The sequence below is a fragment of the Dipodomys spectabilis genome, unplaced genomic scaffold (assembly GCF_019054845.1).
Source record: "Dipodomys spectabilis isolate Male_0828 unplaced genomic scaffold, ASM1905484v1 ptg000067l, whole genome shotgun sequence".
NCBI classification, from domain to species: Eukaryota; Metazoa; Chordata; class Mammalia; order Rodentia; family Heteromyidae; genus Dipodomys; species Dipodomys spectabilis.
In genome coordinates this window covers 2,812,031-2,818,479 of record NW_024870744.1, presented here as the reverse complement: position 1 = coordinate 2,818,479, position 6,449 = coordinate 2,812,031, and the positions used below count along the sequence as shown (strand labels likewise).

The 6,449-nt window shown below is 52.3% G+C and overlaps 1 protein-coding gene across 2 annotated transcripts in view; it reads left to right on the top strand.

Annotated features, from left to right (window-relative positions):
- Positions 1-3,772: 3,772 nt before the first annotated feature.
- The window catches only part of Zer1 (zyg-11 related cell cycle regulator), a 33,687-nt gene continuing 31,010 nt past the window's right edge, over positions 3,773-6,449 (top strand). Inside the window, exon 1 of one of the 2 annotated variants that reach the window (XM_042680961.1) lies at positions 3,773-3,963. The gene's annotated coding sequence lies outside the window, so the exon portion shown is untranslated. The remainder of the gene's footprint in view (positions 3,964-6,449) is intronic. The other variant, XM_042680960.1, reaches the window with a different exon arrangement.

The window sequence follows — 6,449 nt, the reverse complement described above, 5'->3', positions numbered from 1 at the left end:
GTACAGCTGTGGCTCAAGTGGTAGAGTTCCAGCCTTGAGTGAAAAAGCTCAAGGATAGCTCTTTGGCCCAGAGTTCAAGCCCTAGTACTGGAATAAATTAAAAAAATTAAAAAGCAAGAAAGAAAGCAGCAAATGCATGATTTCTATCCTCTGTTTTTCCACTTGGATCAGATACTTAGGTACATTTTGGCTACATGAAGAAAACTTATTTTTTTATTTTTTGTCAGTCGTGGGCTTGAACTCTGGGCCTGGGTGCTGTCCCTCAGCTCTTCAGCTCAAGGCTAGTGCTCTACCACTTGAGCCACAGCACCACTTCCAGCTTTTTCTGTTTATCTGGTGCTGAGGAATTAAACCCAGTACCTCATGCATGTGAGGCAAGCACTCTACCACTGAGCCACCTTCCCAGACCCTGGAGAAAACTTTTCTAATATCAAGAAGAGAAAAAGAAAATTGTCAGGCATCAGTACCTCACATCTCTAATCCTAACTAGCTACTCAGGTGGCTGAGGTCTGAAGAACGTGGTTTGAAGGCAGATGAGGCAGGAAAGTCTGTGAGATTATTATCTCCAATAAGCTACTAGAATAAAAATCAGTAGAGTATGGCTCAAGTGGCAGAGCACTAGCCTTTAGCAAAGAAGCTCAGGGACAGCACCTAGGCTCTGATTTCAAGCCCCAGGAACTAGCACAAAAAAAAAGTTTGTCCATCAAGGTGAATTTTTTTTCTGATTATATGGCTTGAACTCGGGGCCTGGGCACCATCCCTGAGCCCTTGCACTGATCCTGAGCTCTTTTGCTCGAGGCTAGAGCTCTACCACTTTGAGCTACAGAGCCACACTTCTGGTTTTCTGGTGGTGCTTAACTGGAGATAAGAGTCTCATGGACTTTCCTGCCTGAGTTGGCTCTGAACCACATCCTTAGAGCTCAGCCTCCTAAGTAGCTGGAATTACAGGTGTGAACCACCAGCTCGAGCTACACAGTGAATTAATTCTTAAAATACATTCTCTGAATGCCTGTGTTCTAGCTGAATAGCTTTTGACACAATTTGTACACTTTTAGTATGGATAGTACATAGTGTGGTGTCTCCAAGCCAATAGATGGGCTTTATTTGCCTCCTAGGATGCCCTAATCGCTGCCCCCTGGAAGCACCATCTGTTTTGAAGTTCTGAGCTTTTGTAGCAGTTTGGGAACGGGTTCAGGTGAATAAAGGTGAAGTTCATCCACCTCTCCAGTAGAGGGCGCACACCTGCAACAGGATTTGTCAGCCAGTTTCCTGGGTTTGTGGGCACTCTGCTTTGTTCCAACCTGGTATTGAGATCTCTTTCCTAACCCCTCTTCTTCTTCAGCTGGACTTTAGTGAGCTCGAGGTGGCAATAGGATTACTAGGGAATCGCAATAGCATTACAAAGGGAATAAGGGAACCATGGATTTTTTGGGGGCCATAGATTTTTTTGGGGGGGGGAGTCCTTTGTTGGTCTTGAACTCTGGGCCGGGGTGCTGTCCCTAAGCTCCTCAGCTTAAGGCAAGGGCTCTACCACTTGAACCACAGTGCCACTTCTGGTTTTTGAGTGGTTAATTGGAGATAAGAGTCTCACAGGAACTTTCCTGCCCAGGTTGGTTTTGAACTGCAATCCTCAGATCTCAGCCTCCTGAGTAGCTAGGATTACAGGGGTGAGCCACCAGCACGCACCCAGCTCCATGGATTTTTTTTTTTTAAGTATAGATGATTGCTTTAATTTCCTAAGGCCTCTACAACAAATTACCATAAACTGTGTTTCTGTTAAGCATTCTCTTTATTCTCTGGAATGGGGCAAGAGCTTGTGCTAAATAGTGAGACTATATCTTAATGCAAAACAAAACACACACAAAATAACCCTCTTTGTTATGAGTTCATTTTAGTTTTTTTTTTTTTTTGTGAAGCACCAATATCTCACACTTATAATCCCAGCTACGCAGGAAGTTAAGATGTAAGGCTTACACATCAGAGCCAGACAAATCTCTCTAACCAACCTGCAAAAAGCAGGTTAGAGGTGTGGCTCAACTGGTAAAACATCAGCCAAGAGCAAAAGAGCCCGGCAAGAGCATTTTTCAAGTGCCAGAACCAATGTGGAATTTTTGCATCTAGAAGGATGGGAGGCACGGAAAGATACCGATCAAAGGGTATAAACTTTCCATTATAAAATGAATCAGCTGGGGGGGGGGGGATGGATGGTTCAGCATGGGTGATGTTAACGAATTTGATGTGATAGTCATTACACAGAGTATATGTATGTCAAATCATTATTTCATCTTTATTTGACAAATAAATACTTCCAAATAAAATTAAGACTGTGCTGGTGGCCCACACCTGTCATCCTGGCTACTTAGGAGGCTGAGATTTCAGGATCATGGTTTGAAACCAGCCCAGTCAGTAAAGTCCATGAAAATCTTCTCTCTAATGAACCACCAAAAAAGCTGGGAAGTGGAGTTGTGGCTCAAGTGGTAGAGTGTCAGCCCGAAACATAAATGCTCAAGGACAGTACCCAGGCCCTGAGTTCAAGCCCCAGGACCAGCACACACAATAAAGAATAAATTAAAAATAAAATTTAAAAAAAACCTCTGATCCCATTAAGCATGAATACCCCATTCCTCAAAAGTTCATGGTTCATGGCATGTACCTATTATACACAAGAGGCAAGCCCTCTCTTTTCTTTTCTCCTGTCTGAGGTCTGAGGCTCTGGATTCAATCCACAGCAAATTCCCCGCTCCCTTACCACCCCCCCCCCCCCGTCCAAAAAAAAAAAAAAAGGGTTACTCAAGCAAGAGACACGGAAAGAGGAGGAGAGGAACTATGTTTTGCAGCCTGTGAGAGAGGTGGAGGATCATTAAAAGAACCCGAACTCCTGAAAGCTGTCAATAAAGGATAAACGAGGGCAATAGGGGCGGGGCCGAGGGGCTGCGGAGGGCGCCGGGCGGGCGGGGCGGTGCCGGTGGTGGCTGTGCGGGTGAAGGGCGGTGCACGCTCAGACTCACATTTCGGACCAGTGGCTGTGGCAGGTGGAAGTGTGCGGGAAGCGCGGGGACCGGGTCAGGAGGCTGCTGCAGAAATCCAGAAAATAAATGCTGTCGGAGCAAAGTCGGGATCTGCTCCTGGAGGGAGGAGAGAGGGGCGAGTTTGAGACGTCCTTGGGATCCGCCACTGGAGCTGGGGCGCTGGGCGACGCGGGGGCCGGGCCCGCCCCGCAGCCCCGCACCTCGCGGTGACCCTCCGCGGGCTGCGGGCGGGCGCGGGCGGCTGCATCCGCACCTGTGGGCTGCGCGCCCTCTGGAGGGGGCGCGGGCAGCCGAGCTAAGCCGTGCAAGTGAGGTCGGGGATGCGGGAGGTGCGGGATGCGGGGGTCGAGCGGGTGAGGCCCGGCGTGACCTTTGGCTCACGGGGCCCCTCGCGGGAAGCTCGTCGTGACCTCTGCCCCAGGCCCGAGAGGTCCGGCGCCCGGACGAGAGGAGCTCCGGGAGGACGCGCGCGCCCCCGGCCCGCGCGAGCCCGGAACCTTGGGCCGCCGCCGCCCGCGTTGGCGGCGGGACGCGTCGCGGGGAGTCCCGCGCTGTTGCTAAGGGGCGGCCCGGAAGTGACGCTTTGTTGACAGCGCACCCGCGGCCGAGGGCTGCGAGCGGTCGGAGCCGGAGCGCGGGGGAGGGGCCGGGCCCGGAGCCAGCACCCGGCGGCCCTCAGCGCTGCCGGCGGCCCTGAGGGCACCGTAACGGCCGCGGCGCCCCCCGACGTGCCCCCCGCGCGCCCGGCTCGCCCGCGCTCCGCCTTCCAGGCTCCGCCCCGCCGACCCCCGGGCTCCCCCGCACCCCGGCTCTGGACGGACGGGACCCCCCCTCCCTCGGCGCTCTGGCCCCGGACTCTCCCGGCCCCGTCCCCCGCACCTCCTCTTCCACGGAGACCCCGCCGCTGCCTGCGCCGGGGCGGCCCCGTCCCAGGGTAGGTCCGGGGCCCCGGGTTTGTCCCTGCGCCCGCCGCCTTCCCCTCCTGCCTCCCGGGCCTAAGCTTTGCAACCTCTTCTCGCTGGGGTCCACTTGGACCAGGGGTCGGCGGGGGGCTCCCTGAGCCGCCCTGGGGCGCCAGCTGCGAGAATTGGTGCCTCTAAATCCCCGCTCCCTCCGGAGAGAGAATGACGCCCCTCCAAGATGGGGGATCGAGCTTCTGCTCCTCCTACCTGTTGGAGGAGCTGAGGCCCCCTCCCCCCAGCAGAGCGGGGTGCCTGCGGGTCTGCACCGGCGCCCTGCGGGGGTGACAAGTTCAGGGAGATAGAACTGGGTGGGGAAAGGGGTGGTGGGCTTGCTCCCCGAGGACCCAGGAAACCGAGAGGCGGGTTGAAAGCGAAACGGCCTGCCGGCCTCGCCACACAACCCTGGGGGAGGAACTTGATTTGGCTGATCCTTGGCGAGGGATCGCAAGCCTTCTGGTGTTTACCTGTGCTTGTAACAATTGGTTTGTAAGAGGGAGGGCATGTGGCACGGTGGGGGTGGGGGTGAGGAGACTTTCTATATGCTCTTTCTCGCAGAATGGTTCAGACTGGTTGGAGTGATGTGAGAGACAGCTTTGAAAAGGTGGCAGGAGGTTGTGCTTACAGCAGATGGTTGTCACCAAGGGAGGGGCCACTCTACATTTGCTCATTCAGCAACTAGTAGACATACCGTATTTAAAGAGGTCATAAGTGTCAGGAGGAAAAGCAGAAAGGACCATGGAGGAGGCCAAAAAATGGACTCCCCCCCCTCTTCCTCTCTCCCTCCCTCCCTCTCTCTCCCTCCCTCTCTCTCCCTTCCTTCCTTCCTTCCTTCCTTCCTTCCTTCCTTCCTTCCTTCCTTCCTTCCTTTCTTTCCTTCTTTCTTTCTTTTTTTGTTTTTCTTTTTTTTAAATAGAAGGTGGTGAGGGAAGGTCTCTAAGCAGAGATAAGGGAGCAAGCCATGCAGTTCTCTGGTGGCAGAACATTGAACAGCAGGTGCAAAGATTCTGAGGTGGTATACCTCATAATTCAAAACAACAACAAAAAACAAAAAACAATCATCAATGGCCCACACTTGTTTTTTGTTTTTTTTTTTTTGGTCCGGTTGTGGGGCCTGAACTCTGGGCCTGGGCACTGTCCCTCAGCTCTTCAGCTCAAGGCTAGCGCTCTACCACTTGAGCCACAGCGCCACTTCTGGCTTTTTTCTTTTTGCTTATGTGGTGCTGAGGAATCAAACCCAGGACCTCAGGCATGCAAGGCAAGCATGCTACCACTGAGCCATCTTCCCAGCCCAATGGCCCACACTTGTAATCCTAGCTACTCAGGAGGTTGAGAGCACAGAGGATCATGATTCAACGCCAGTCTAGGCTGGGACTGGGAAGGTGGCTTAAAGGAAGAGTGCTTGCCTTGCATGCATGAAGCCTTGCATGCATGAAGCCCTGGGTTCAATTCCTCAGTACCACATAAGCAGAAAAAGCTGGAAGTGGCGCTGTGGCTCAAGGGGTAGAGCACTAGCCTTGAGCTGAAGAGCTGAGGGACAGTGCCCAGGCCCAGAGTTCAGGTCCTACGACTCCCCCCCCCCACACACACAAATCTTCAAAGATAACCAGCAAAAAGCTAAGCTGGAGGTATGGCTCAAGGGGTAGAGTGTGAAACAAGCAAGCAAAGCCAATTGAGATAAGCCCCCGAGTTTCAGATATTGGCCAAAGGAAGGGAAAAAAAATCAACAAGAGAAGGTAGGGTAAAGGAACTGAAGAGTGGTTGGCAAGGAAGTTGGAAAACAGCTGGGACCAGATAATGGTGGGGAGCATGTGGGGAGCATGCAAGGTCATGGGTGCCTAATGAGCACCTTTGTTGGATTGTCTTGTGGTTGAAAAAAATGCAGATTTGTTTCAGATAACAAATGGCTATTGTGCTCTGACTTATGTTATAAGTGCCCTTTTCCTTTTTTTTTTTTTTTCTGGTTATGGGGCCTAAATACTGTCCCTGAGTTTTTGCAGTCAAGGCTAGCACTCTACCACTTTGAGCCATAGCTCCACTTAGTCCTATTTTTTTTTAATGACCATTGATACAGTAAATACAAACAAGACAGCTAGAGGACATGGTAGTTAAATCATAGCTCTTCCTACCTCAGTCTTCTCATCTGTTAATGAGCAGTGTGCAGTTCAGGGTTGAGCACAGCACGCGCTGAGTACATAGCCCTCGTGGTGGTGGTGGTTACTGGTGTCAAGGCACTGTCTGTCTGCATGTCTCCTGCAGAGTGCTTTCACCACCGCTGGTGGTGGCACCAGCTCTGGCTGCCATCCTGGGCAAGTAGGATTTGGGGGATACTGATGAGGCCAGGTAGAGACTTCCTGCCACCTGCAGTAACACTGATGTTAGTAGCAGATCCTACAGGAAATTTGGTAGCTTGGTCCTGGCCTCTTTGCTAACAGGGGAAGGTGATAGGACTATTCAATAG